The sequence below is a fragment of the Saimiri boliviensis genome, chromosome X (genome assembly GCF_048565385.1).
Source record: "Saimiri boliviensis isolate mSaiBol1 chromosome X, mSaiBol1.pri, whole genome shotgun sequence".
NCBI lineage: Eukaryota > Metazoa > Chordata > Mammalia > Primates > Cebidae > Saimiri > Saimiri boliviensis.
Genome location: NC_133470.1, coordinates 119,703,720 through 119,715,651, shown reverse-complemented (window position 1 = coordinate 119,715,651; position 11,932 = coordinate 119,703,720). Strand labels below are relative to the sequence as shown.

At 41.0% G+C, this 11,932-nt stretch overlaps 1 pseudogene; it reads right to left on the bottom strand.

Moving 5' to 3' along the window:
• Window positions 1-655: 655 nt before the first annotated feature.
• On the bottom strand, window positions 656-3,657 carry LOC101048561 (tubulin alpha-1D chain-like; annotated as a pseudogene).
• Window positions 3,658-11,932: the final 8,275 nt, after the last annotated feature.

Below are 11,932 nucleotides of genomic sequence, written 5' to 3'. Positions count from 1 at the left end.
TGCCACTAGTAAGGACAAAAATTGCAAGCAGGGTCTCCTTAAACCTGTTTAGAACTGGGGCAATCATACATGTTGAGAGTACCACAAGTGCAATTTGAAATTGGTTGTAATTAAGGTGGTTAATGAAAATGACTAAAATAAAAACTACATGGAAAGAAAAGCTAATCAAAGAAAATACGTCACATGACATATGTCATTTTGAAGCATAAGATAAATATTTCAAAATGTCTTCAGTTTTCTCCAAAATATTTTAGAAGGAAGACAAACTAATTTTTGAAAACCAAACTCTATTTTCAATTACTTAATCTCCTTCTTTTTTTTAAGGCAGGGAATACTTTATTTAAAATCCATCACAGAAATGAACAGCTTGAGTCTGTAATACAGCATGCATGTTTTAAAGCAGAAGTCAGTAATTGTATGTGAGAGCATACACTGCTGCATACAAATTAACTCATCAGACCACAAGTTTTCAATGTTTAAAACAGAATAAACTTCCTTGTGAAAGCAGCATCTGTTCTGGGATTTTTTTTTTTTTTTTTTTTGTGACTGAATTTTGCTCTTGTTGCCCAGGCTGGAGCGCAATGGCATGATCTCAGCTCACTTCAACCTCCACCTCCCAGGTTCAAGTGATTCTCCTGCCTCTGTTGTTTTAACTTTAGTGTTCTTCTTCTTCACCCTCTTTTTCAACAGATTCCACACTAACTCCTCATAATCTTTCTCAAAAGCAGCCATGTCCTCATGGGCCTCACAGGCTTCAGAAAACTCACCTTCCTCCATTTTGTTACCCACATACCAGTGAACAAGACATGCTTGGAATACATTAGGTCAAACTTGTGGTTCAGATGAGCCCAGGCCTCACCAATGGCTGTGATGTTGTCCAACATGCACACAGCTCTCTGTATATCAGCCAGGTCTCTGCCAGGCACCACAGTGGGAGGCTAGTAATTAATGCCACTGTGAAACCAGTGGGGAAGCAATACACAGACTGGATGGTACACTTGGTCTTGATGGTGGCAATGGCAGCACTGACATCTTAGGGAAACACATCACTGTGGTACAACAGGCAGCAAGCCATGTATTTACCATAGTGAGGGTCATGTTTCACCACCTGGTTGACTTGCTCAAAGCAAGCATTGATAATCCCTGCTACAGAAAGCTGTTTATGGTAGGCTTTCTCAGTAGAGATGATGAGGGTGCATTAGTTCATTTTCATACTGCTGATAAAGACATACCCAAGACTGGGCAATTTACAAAAGAAAGAGGTTTATTGATTCACATGGCTGGGGAGGCCTCACAATCATGGTGGAAGACAAGAAGGAGCAAGTCACATCTTACATGGATGACAGCAGACAGAGAGAGCTCGTGCAGAGAAACTTCCATTTTAAAAATGATCAGATTTTGTGAGACCCATTCACTCTCATGAGAACAGCATGGGAAAAACCTGCCAACATGATTCAGTCATCTCTCATTTGGTCCTTCCCATAACACATGGGACTTATGAGAGCCAAAAGATGAGATTTGGGTGAGGACACAGAGCCAAACCATATCATTCTGCCCTGGCCCCTCTCAAATCTCATACGTTCACATTTCAAAACAAATTACACCTTTCCAACAGTCGCCCAAAGTCTTAACTCATTTCAGCATTAACTCAAAATTCCACACTCCAAGGTCTCATCTGAGACAAAGCAAGTCCTTCTGTCTATGAGCCTGTAAAATCAAAACCAAGTTAGTTACTTCCTAGATACAATGGGGGTACAGGCATTGGGTAAATACAGCCATTCCATAAGGGAGAAACTGGCTGAAACAAAGGGGCTACAGGGCCCATGCAAGTCCAAAATCTATCAGGGTAGTCAAATCTTAAAACTCCCAAATGATATCCTTTGACCCAATGTCTCTCATCCAGGTCATGTTGATGCAAGAGGTGGGTTCTCATGGTTTTGTGCAGCTACACCCCTGTGGCTTTGCAGGGTACAGCCTCCCTCCCAACTGTTTTCATGGGCTAGTGTTAAGTGTATGCAGCTTTTCCAGGCACACCATGCAGGTTGTCAATGGATTTACCATTGTGGGATCAGGAGGATGGTGGTCCTCTTCTCACAGCTCCACTAGGCAGTACCCCAGACTCCGTGTGAGGGTTCTGACCCCACATTTCCCTTCCACACTTCTCCAGAAAAGGTATTCCATGAGGTCCCTGCACCTACAGCAAACTTCTGCCTGGGCATCCAGGCATTTCCATACATCTTCTGAAATCTAGGTGGATGTTGCCAAACCTTAATTCTTGACTTCTGTGCACCTACAGGCTCCACACTATGTGGAAGCTGTCAAGGCTTGGGGCGTCTACCCTTTGTAGCAACAGCCTTAGCTGTACCTTGGCCCCTTTTAGTCACAGCTGGAGTGGCTGGGATACAAGGCACTGAGTCCCTAGACTGCACACAGCACAGGAACCCTGGGCCCAGCCGACAAAACCATTTTTTCCTCCTGGGCCTCTGGGCCTGTGATGGGAGGGACTGCTGGGAAGACCTCTGCTATGCCCTGGAGACATTTCCTCCCATTGTCTTGGGGATTAAAATCAGCTCCATTTCTTCTCAGAAAATGGAATTTTCTTTTCTAGAGCATTGTCAGGCTGCAAATTTTCCAAACTTTTATGGTCAGCTTTTCTTATAAAACTGAATGCCTTTAATAGCACCCAAGTCACCTATTGAATGCTTTTTTGCTTAGAAATTTCTTCTGCCAGATACCCTAAATAATCTCTCTCAAGGGCAAAATTCCACAAATCTCTAGGGCAGGGACAAAATGCTGCCAGTCTCTTTGCTAAAACATAACAAGAGCCACTTTTGCTCCAGTTTCCAACAAGGTCCTCATCTCCATCTGAGACCACCTCAGCCTGGATTTCATTGTCTGTATAATTATCAGCATTTTGGTCAAAGCCATTCAACAAATCTCTAGGGAGTCTTAAACTTTTCTACATTTTCCTATCTTCTTCTGAGCCCTCTGAACTGTTCCAACCTTTGCATGTTACCCAGTTCCAAAGACACTTCCACATTTTTGTGTATCTTTTCAGCAGTGCCCCACTGTCCTGGTACCAATTTACTGTATCAGTTTGTTTTCATGTTGCCTATAATGACATACCAGAGACTGGGCAATTTATAAGAAAGAGGTTTATTGGACTTATAGTTCCACATGGCTGGGGAAGCCTCACAATTATGGTGGAAGGCAAGGAGGAGCAAGTCACATCTTACATGGATGGCAGCAGGCAAAGAGAGAGCTTGTGCAAAGAAACTCCAGGTTTTAAAAGCTATCAGATCTTGTGAGAGTTATTCACTATCATGAGAACAGCACTGGAAAGATACATCCCCGTGATTTAATCATCTTCCACTAGGTCCTTCTCACAACACATAGGAATAATGGGAACTACAAAATGAGACTTGGATGGGGACACAGAGCCAAACCATACGAGGACATAGATGCCCAGAGGGAAGTGGATGCAGTGATAGGACCACAGGCTGGTCTGGAGTTCTGTCATATCAATATTTAGGGTTCCATCAAATCTCAGGGAAGCAGTGATGGAGGACACAATTTGACCTATGAACCTATTTAGGTTAGTGTATAGTGTGCACTTAATATCAAGGTTTCTACAATAGATGCCATAAATGGCCTCATTGTCTATTATGAAGGCATAATCAGAGTGCCCCAGGGTGGTGTGGGTGGAATTTTAGGGCTCTAATACAAGTATAGAAATCTGAAGCTCTGGGTAAATGGAGAACTCCAGCTTGGATTTCCTACCCTAGTCAAAAGAGAGACATTCCGTGAGCCAGGTGGTGAACCAAGAACCAGTTCCCCTGCCAAAGCTGTGGAAAACCAAGAAGCCCTGAAGACCTGTGCACTGGTCAGCCAGCTTATGAATTTGGCCCAACATGAGGTCAATGATCTCCTTGCCAATGGTATAGTGCCCTCAGGCATAGTTATCAGCAGCATCTTCTTACCCACAAAGAGCTGCTCAGGGTGGAAGAGCTCATGGTATGTGCCAGAGCAAACTTCATCAATGACCATGGGTTCCAGGTCTACAAACACTGCTTGGGCTTGGGCTTGGTTTCTGCTTCAAAGCTGCCTAGCAGATGACCGAAGAGGAGAGGTTGTTGCTTCTTACAGAGCAATCCTTAAACAGTTGATGTAAGAAAATCTTCATCTCCTTTTTTTTAAAGGGGGTTTATTTGTAAAGCACTTTGAGGTCCACAGTGAAAGTGAGCAGAAAGTACAAAACTCCCATATACCTCCTGTCCACTACAACATGCGAAGCCTCCCCTACTATCAACCTCTGGCACCAGGATGGTACATTCATTACAATCAATGAATCTACATTGAGGCATCATGACCACTCAGAGTCCATAGTGTATATTTGCATTCACTCTTGGTACTGTGCATTCTACGGATTTTGGCAAATGTAAAATGACGTGTACCTACCATTATATTATCATAAGTAGTTTCACTATCCTAAATTCCTCTAAGCTCTGCCCATTCACCCCTCCTCATCTACTCTTTTTTTTTTTTTTTTTTTTTTCTCATCTACTCTTACAAAGGCAAACTACTCCATATCTATTATCTGCCCAATCTGGGATTTCACAGCCTCAGACTCTTGACATTTTGAACAGGATAATTCTTTTAAAGGGGATGTCTAGTACATTCTAGGATATTTAGCAGCATCCTAGCCTCTACCTAATCAATGCCAAAAACACTGCCATTCTCCCTTGTGACAACCAAAAATGTCTCCAGAAATTGCCAAATGTCCCCTGGGAGCAGGTAGCAAAATCATTTCTGTTAAGAACCACTGGCCCAATCTAAGGCATACTCTGCTTCTGGATGTCTGTGTTATTCTATTATGACTTGTACAGTTAGTCATTAAATGCTAGTCAACAAATATTTATCAGGCTTACTATGTGCTGGACACTATAAACGTATTCCACACTAACCAGTCAAGAGCTATTAAATTCTTAATATATTAATAAGTGACAGGGAGAGGCATGAGTTGTTGCAATAAACATTTTAAAAATCTACATGCAGTAGCTACATTGAATCTTGGGGCATGATTGATTAAATTGACACAGCCATCTTCACAATGTAGTTCACAGCAGAATGAATGCAGAGGGAAAATACATTGATCATTAAGACTACTTAACTGATTGGACCTGCTATGTTGTGATCTGCTTCAGCAGTCACATGCAAGAGATGGGCACTGCCTCTACAGGAAAATAACTCTGAGTAATTAGCCAGGGAAGACTCTATACAAATCCCCACTCCCACCCTAACTCCACCACTGTTTTCCCACGATAGCAAGGGATATTTACCTGATTCCCTTGTGAAATTGCCATAAATACCTCAGTTCTCCTTTCATTTTGCCTCTGTAGATAGAGGCAGGACTGATAAGCTGGTTTCCATTTTGGTTGACCAGTACTTGTGTTGTTCAGATCACTAAATCAAATGTAACTGAGCAAGCATAATTTAAGATTTTATGTGGAGATTCTCCTTGTGAAGATTTAGGCATTAAAGTAGTCACACAGAATCCACGAGACAACTGTCAGAAATGGAAAGGGGAATTGGAGTGGTAGACCACGAGACATCTTGGCAAAACTAATTCTATTTGCATATGGCCTCAAATTATGGGTTTCCTCCTTCTCTTTCTCCTTTTCCTTTTTTGGACAGACTTATTATAGTCATTTTGATTTCTCCTTGCTTTTGTTTCTTTGGCTTTATGATGGGTCAAAAATAAATAAATTGAAAATTGACTCATTGAAGGCAGTTAACTACATTTAACTTTTATTTCCAAGGCACTTCTTGGAGGATGTGAGGCGACTTATTCCTTGATTGTTAAAGTGAACTAATATATATATTCCCCTTTGTGGACCTCTAAATTGGTCTTCTTATCTATAACTTGTAAGATTCCATCCAGCTATGATCTGTCGGATACCATAATCAAGGTATACTAGACCATGATGCATGCTGGGACCTCAGCAGAAGGAAGAAGAGGAAAGGGGTCGAACAGAATCTTGGAAAAGACTGGATCAAAATTTCATGGACTAACTTGGTTTTAGGAATATACCTTCAAGATTGTGTTTGGGGCCAGGTGCAGTGGCTCACACCTGTAATCCTAGCACTTTGGGAGGCAAGGCAGGAGGATTGCTTAAGGCCAGGAGTTCGAGACCAGCCTGTACAACATAACAAGATCCCACCTCTATAAAAAATTTAAAAATTGGCTGGGCATTGTGGCACACACCTGTAGTCCCAGATACTTGGGAGGCTGAGGTGGGGGGATTGCTTGAGCCCAGGAAGTTAAGGCTGCAGTGAGCTGAGATCATGGCATTGCACTCCAGCCTGGGTTACAGATCAAGACCCTGTCATAAAATTTTTTTAAAAAAAGATTGTTTGGCATATCAAATCAAAGTTCAAAAGATGAGACAAACGGGCTTCATTCAAAGGATGATCAAGTCCTTGAGTTAACTTTATACACTAAACCAAGTTTGGCAAACTTTTTTTGTACAGGTCCAGATAGCAAATATTTAAGCCTTTGTAGACCATAGAGTGTCAGTCACAAGTACTCACCTCTACCATTGTAGCATGAAAGTAGACATATTCAATATGAAAACAGATAAGCATAGCTCCGTTCTAATAAGTCTTTATTTATGGACCTTGAAATTTGAATTTCATAAAATTTTCACATGTCATAAATTATTATTCTTTTTTATTTTTTTAGCAACTTAAACACGTACAAATCATTCTTAGCTCATGGGCTGTACAAAAACAGGCAGTAGGTCATAGTTTGCAACTCCTGTACTAAACTTAAAGAAATGATAATTTATTTCGTGTGCAATGATCTGCCTAATTCCGCCTAGCAGGCCTCCAACACTATAATCAGGACCACGTAATCCTATTGGTAGGATTAGCCTTGCTCCAAGTTCTGGTAAAAATCAGGTCACAGACAGTGAGAACATAAGAAACTCTACCTATCACCCATTCTCTATAAAAGTCAGTCTGTTTTATGGCCCTGCACTATTTCTGCACTTTGTTCTGGTAATAGCGCTCTGATCTGGTTGCTATTAATAAATCCACTTGAGTTGCACTCCAGTTCCCACAGATACTCTTTCTTTTATGTCTGAGTTTCTGCTTGACATTCAGTTTCCATAGAACTAGAGTCTCACCATGACTCGTCCAAAATCAGAGTCCTGGAGATGGAGTGTTGTATATTAACCTTAGTGCCTGTGGCTGAGTCCCTGTGATTTACTACCTCATCTTCCTGATGTTCCTCTCTACCGTCCTGAATCATCCTCCTGTGTCTGATCCAGTTCTAGGCCTTGTTGACCTGGCCAATCTCTCTGATCTCATCAAGCCTACTGAGGCAGTTAGCATCATATGAACAGAGGAGCATGCAGAAAAATAGATGGAAAATAATGAACATATAAAAACTGTTTGAATACCTTTTAATATAACCAGAGACCAACATAGCACAAACTCTTTGTTTTATTGTATCCTTGACGAAGCACAAGTGTTGAGAACTGAAATTCTTCCTATCACAATAGCTGTTTAACACTGAAGTAAAAATTATACACAATAAAATTCTTAGTAACAGCATCAAGAAACAATAATAATTATTTACTTTTGACCTTTACAAATCTCAACTTTCAAGACTCTGAGTTCTTTTTTTATGGATTTGATTCATTCTTGCTTAATCAAGGCAGTTCCAAATTTTTGTGGAAGTGATTCAGTCACATAAGTTTAGTATTCTTTTCTAATTCTCTTTCACACATACTGAATTCCAGTTTATGATAAATAGTTATCCCAAGTTGCCAATGTATAACCTACTTCTTAAAAAGGAAACTATACATTATAATGTAGATAACCCTACATTTCAACTTTTCATCAATTATCAATATATGATACAACCTTTGCAGACAATTGGAAGAAAAAAACCTGAAATGGTAGCTCCCCATCTTGAGTTCATGAATTTTCGGAGATAAAATCTGGGAATGTATATTTCTGATCTATGCTGTACCTGATATTTTATCAAGAGGAATATACGTTATCTGCTCTGCATCAAGATTTTCAAATGTGGTTAGTTATTAAAAATATGCCTATGATTTAGTTACACTTGAGGATGGAGATAGCATGACATAAGGATTTAGAGTGACAGTTGATAAAGACCTAACTGGGATATAATTCTAAACTCAAATATCTAGATATAAACACATACTTTTGATTTCCAAGTAAAAAAGTAGATTTGCAGTTATTAATGTTTAATAGCAGTTAATAACAGAATATACTTGTTATTCTCCACAAACAGGACATGCTTATATGCTGCAATCAAATTGGCAGTTTTTGATTACTTCAGTTACGTTTATTCAGCTATCTTATTTGGCACAGACTAAAATATAGACACTCTGGGAACCACTTCAGGTTTTTTGTTGTACAAATATTATCTCAGAGCAAAGTGTATAAACTCCTCAGTGAATGTATCTGTCTTATGTGAAAATAGGTCTCATTACTTTATATTCCAATGAATCACACAATTCTTAATCACAGGCAAATATAATGTACCTTGATCTACGAAAGAAACAGGAAAATAGAGAGGAAACTAAGAATAGTGCAAAGCTGACCAGCTTCACCTTGCAACATAGATGCTACTTTCACTGGTTTAAAACCACACCATACGATGGCTCATACCTATAGTCCCAGCTCTGGAGGCTGAGGTAGGTGGATCCCTTGAGCACAGGAGTTCAAGATTAGCCCAGGCTACATTGGGAAGCCCCATCTCTACGAAAAAAAAAATTATCTGGGCTTGGTGGCACGTGCCTTCAGTCCCAGCTACTCAGGAGGCTGAGGTGGGAGGATTGCTTGAGCCTGGGAGGTAGAGGCTGCAGGGGACCACGATCGCACCACCACCCTCCAGCCTGGGTGACAGAGTGGGACCCTGTGTCAAAATAAACCAAAACAAATAAAAGATAAAAGCATACCAGTGGTTCTTGGGTCACTGCTTGGAGCTTGGAACTATAATGAAGGAACGGGAAGTCTTCCCTTTCTTCAGTTCTTCAGTTTGGATAATAGGAAATTTATTTGCATATTCAGATTTCGTACTACAAGGTTTTTACTTAACCTCATTTATCCTAGAATTATCTTATATCTACACCATCTTTCTTTCATACTGAACATTGCAGTGATATGGAAGAGGCATTTGAGATCCTGTCAGCATTTGTTAAGATGAGAGAAGCTAGAGTCTCTTTAAATGGCAATGGGAATGAGCCAGAAAACAAGGGAAAATGAAAGATTTGGGGAAAAGGGGACAACCAATAGTGTAAGATTCCTAATAAAGTGGAACTAGAGATACTTCACCCATAATATCACTAGGCAACAAGTAGGATATTGGTGCTGGAATTATGCAAAGTCTTTGTCATTTAGATGGCGCCCATCTCTAGATTCTGTGAGAACACAGGTTTCCCTTTATTTTGATCTTGTCATGGCCATTTAAGCTCAGGAGGGGGCATTGTATGTCAGTCCTCTTCTGTGCATGGCAGTGGCAGACCTCAGAAGAGAACTGGCTTGGATTCCCAGGCCAATGTTCCTTCCCCACACCATACTGTTGTTGAAAACAATGTAATCTCTAAAAATTACTTCCATTATTTTTTATTGCTGATCAAAAATTTTCTCTGCATTTCAGTACATTCTGTGTAACTATTTGATTTGGAACTGTTTTTTTTTTTGTTGTTTGTTTGTTTGTTTGTTTGCATATGAAATTAATCCCAGGGACAGGGTGTCTGAAAAAACCAGGCCTTCTGTTCCCACTGGCCGCCATGTTCCTTTCAGCACCACTAACTCATAAGAAAATATAGAGAAAACCAAAAATCATCTTAACCTGACCAGATTTACCTCCCAACTTTGACACTGCTTTCATTAGGTCACTTGTTTAAAACCATGTCTCTCATTCACTGCTTAAATGGCCATGTCAAAGGTCCCCACTGGAAGGCCTAATGCTATAAATGAAGTCACGCAATGCACAGGGAACTGGCACTAGAACTTTCATGATCAGTCCTATAATTTCCTATTGACATGCACCCCGCCCAAACATGCAGATGGTCTTTTCATTTTATGATGTCTGTATTCCTATGACTCAATTTTGTTTCATCTTCTCCGGCAAAAATAGCGAAGAAATCTCCTGGCTCTTCTTTCACCTTTTCATCTGGCATAGTGACACTTCTCAACTGAGACACCATGTTGATAGTTTTATGTTTTGTTTCATCAATTTTGGCTCCTGCTTCTTAAGCCTGCTTTTCATATACTGTGAGACCATGCTGCCTTTCTTCTGATGCTTTGTCAGTGTAATATTACCCAGCACCTGTGACTGGTGGGGTAAGCCATGGCCAGACCTGACCAAAGTCGGCCTCAGTGAGGACCAAATTAGAAACTAGGTCCTGTAGTTCAGGTACAGAATAACAGAGATTACTCTAGGGCTGGCACAGCAAGAATTTCAAGGCCTCAGCACAGGATGTGAACCTTGGCGACATGACATCCTGAACAGGGAAATTATTGCCTTCTGTAGTAAAAGAAGTTGTCTCTGGATGCTGAATAAGGGGTCAGAGAGGTGGGTGTAAAACACAGCAACCCAAAGCCCTCAACTCTCAAATCTGGTAGAGGTTTTCCTCTGTGTGGGATGCCAAGTCTACAGAACTTAGGGCATGACTGTAAGAGATACAAGGGAAGCTGTCAGCAGTCAAGTCACCCCCTAGTGTCTCAACGAATTATTTACCTCCCAACTTTGACACCACATTCATTGGCATCAGTGGTTTAGTCATCCCTAGTGTCTTTACACGTCTGTCTGTAGTGTGTTTGTATCCTTTCAGCTGCCGATCTGCTACGTTTGCTTTGAGAGTAAACCATAGGAGACATGACCTCAAAAGGAGGACCAGACTTTCACGATCAGCCTCTTGTGACTGGAAATCAACTATTCCTTTTTCTTATTTCCACTGATCTATAAACTTCATCAGGGGGTCTGCAGGCAACACATTAAGGAAGGAGTTCTGTGGCAGGCTTTGCCTCAATCCTGTTTTCACATTCATTTCTTTTCCCCATCTGGTTTGTTCTAATTTTTAAGCCATTGATCCTGGGCATGTGACAGCATTGAAATGGAATCAAATCATTTATTCTTTCAAGAAATAGTTTTTGAACACCATACTATGCCAGGCACTGTTTTGAGCAGTGAGGATACAGCAGTGGATATAAACAGAAAAACCCTGCCCTTGTGAAGCTGACATCAGACAGTATGATAGATGAAGAAAAGTCATATGGAGGAAATAAGAAAGAACTGGAAGTAAGGCATGCTAGGAGTTCCCTTAAATAGGATGGTCAGGGAAAACATCACTGAGATGGTGACATTTGAGGAAAGCCCTGAAGGAAGCAAGGGAGCAATTCATGTGTTACCTTAGGGAAGAGAGTTCCAGGTGGAGAGAATAACAGGTGAACAAGTCCTGAGGTGGAAACAGGATTAGGATGTGTTAGAGACAGCAAGGAGTGTCCTATATGGCGCCCTCCCCCACACCTTTGCTTGTGGCTACTTTGCAGTGTCCACAAGCAATTTCAGGATAACTTTTATATACCCACTGTTAGGGAAGCAAGAGCCTAGAAAAGCCAGAGTGACAAAACTTTAAAACCAATTCCAGCTGGACACGATGGCTCATGCCTGTAATCCCAGCACTTTGGGAGACTGAGGCGGGTGGATTACTTGAAGTCAGCAGTTCAAGACCAGCCTGGCCAACATGGTAAAACCCTGTCCCTACTAAACATAAAAAATTAGCCAGGCATGGTGGTGAGTACCTATAATCCCAGCTACTTGGGAGGCTGAGGCAGAATAATCACTTGAACCCAGGAAGCGGAGGTTGCAGTGAGCCGAGATTATGAC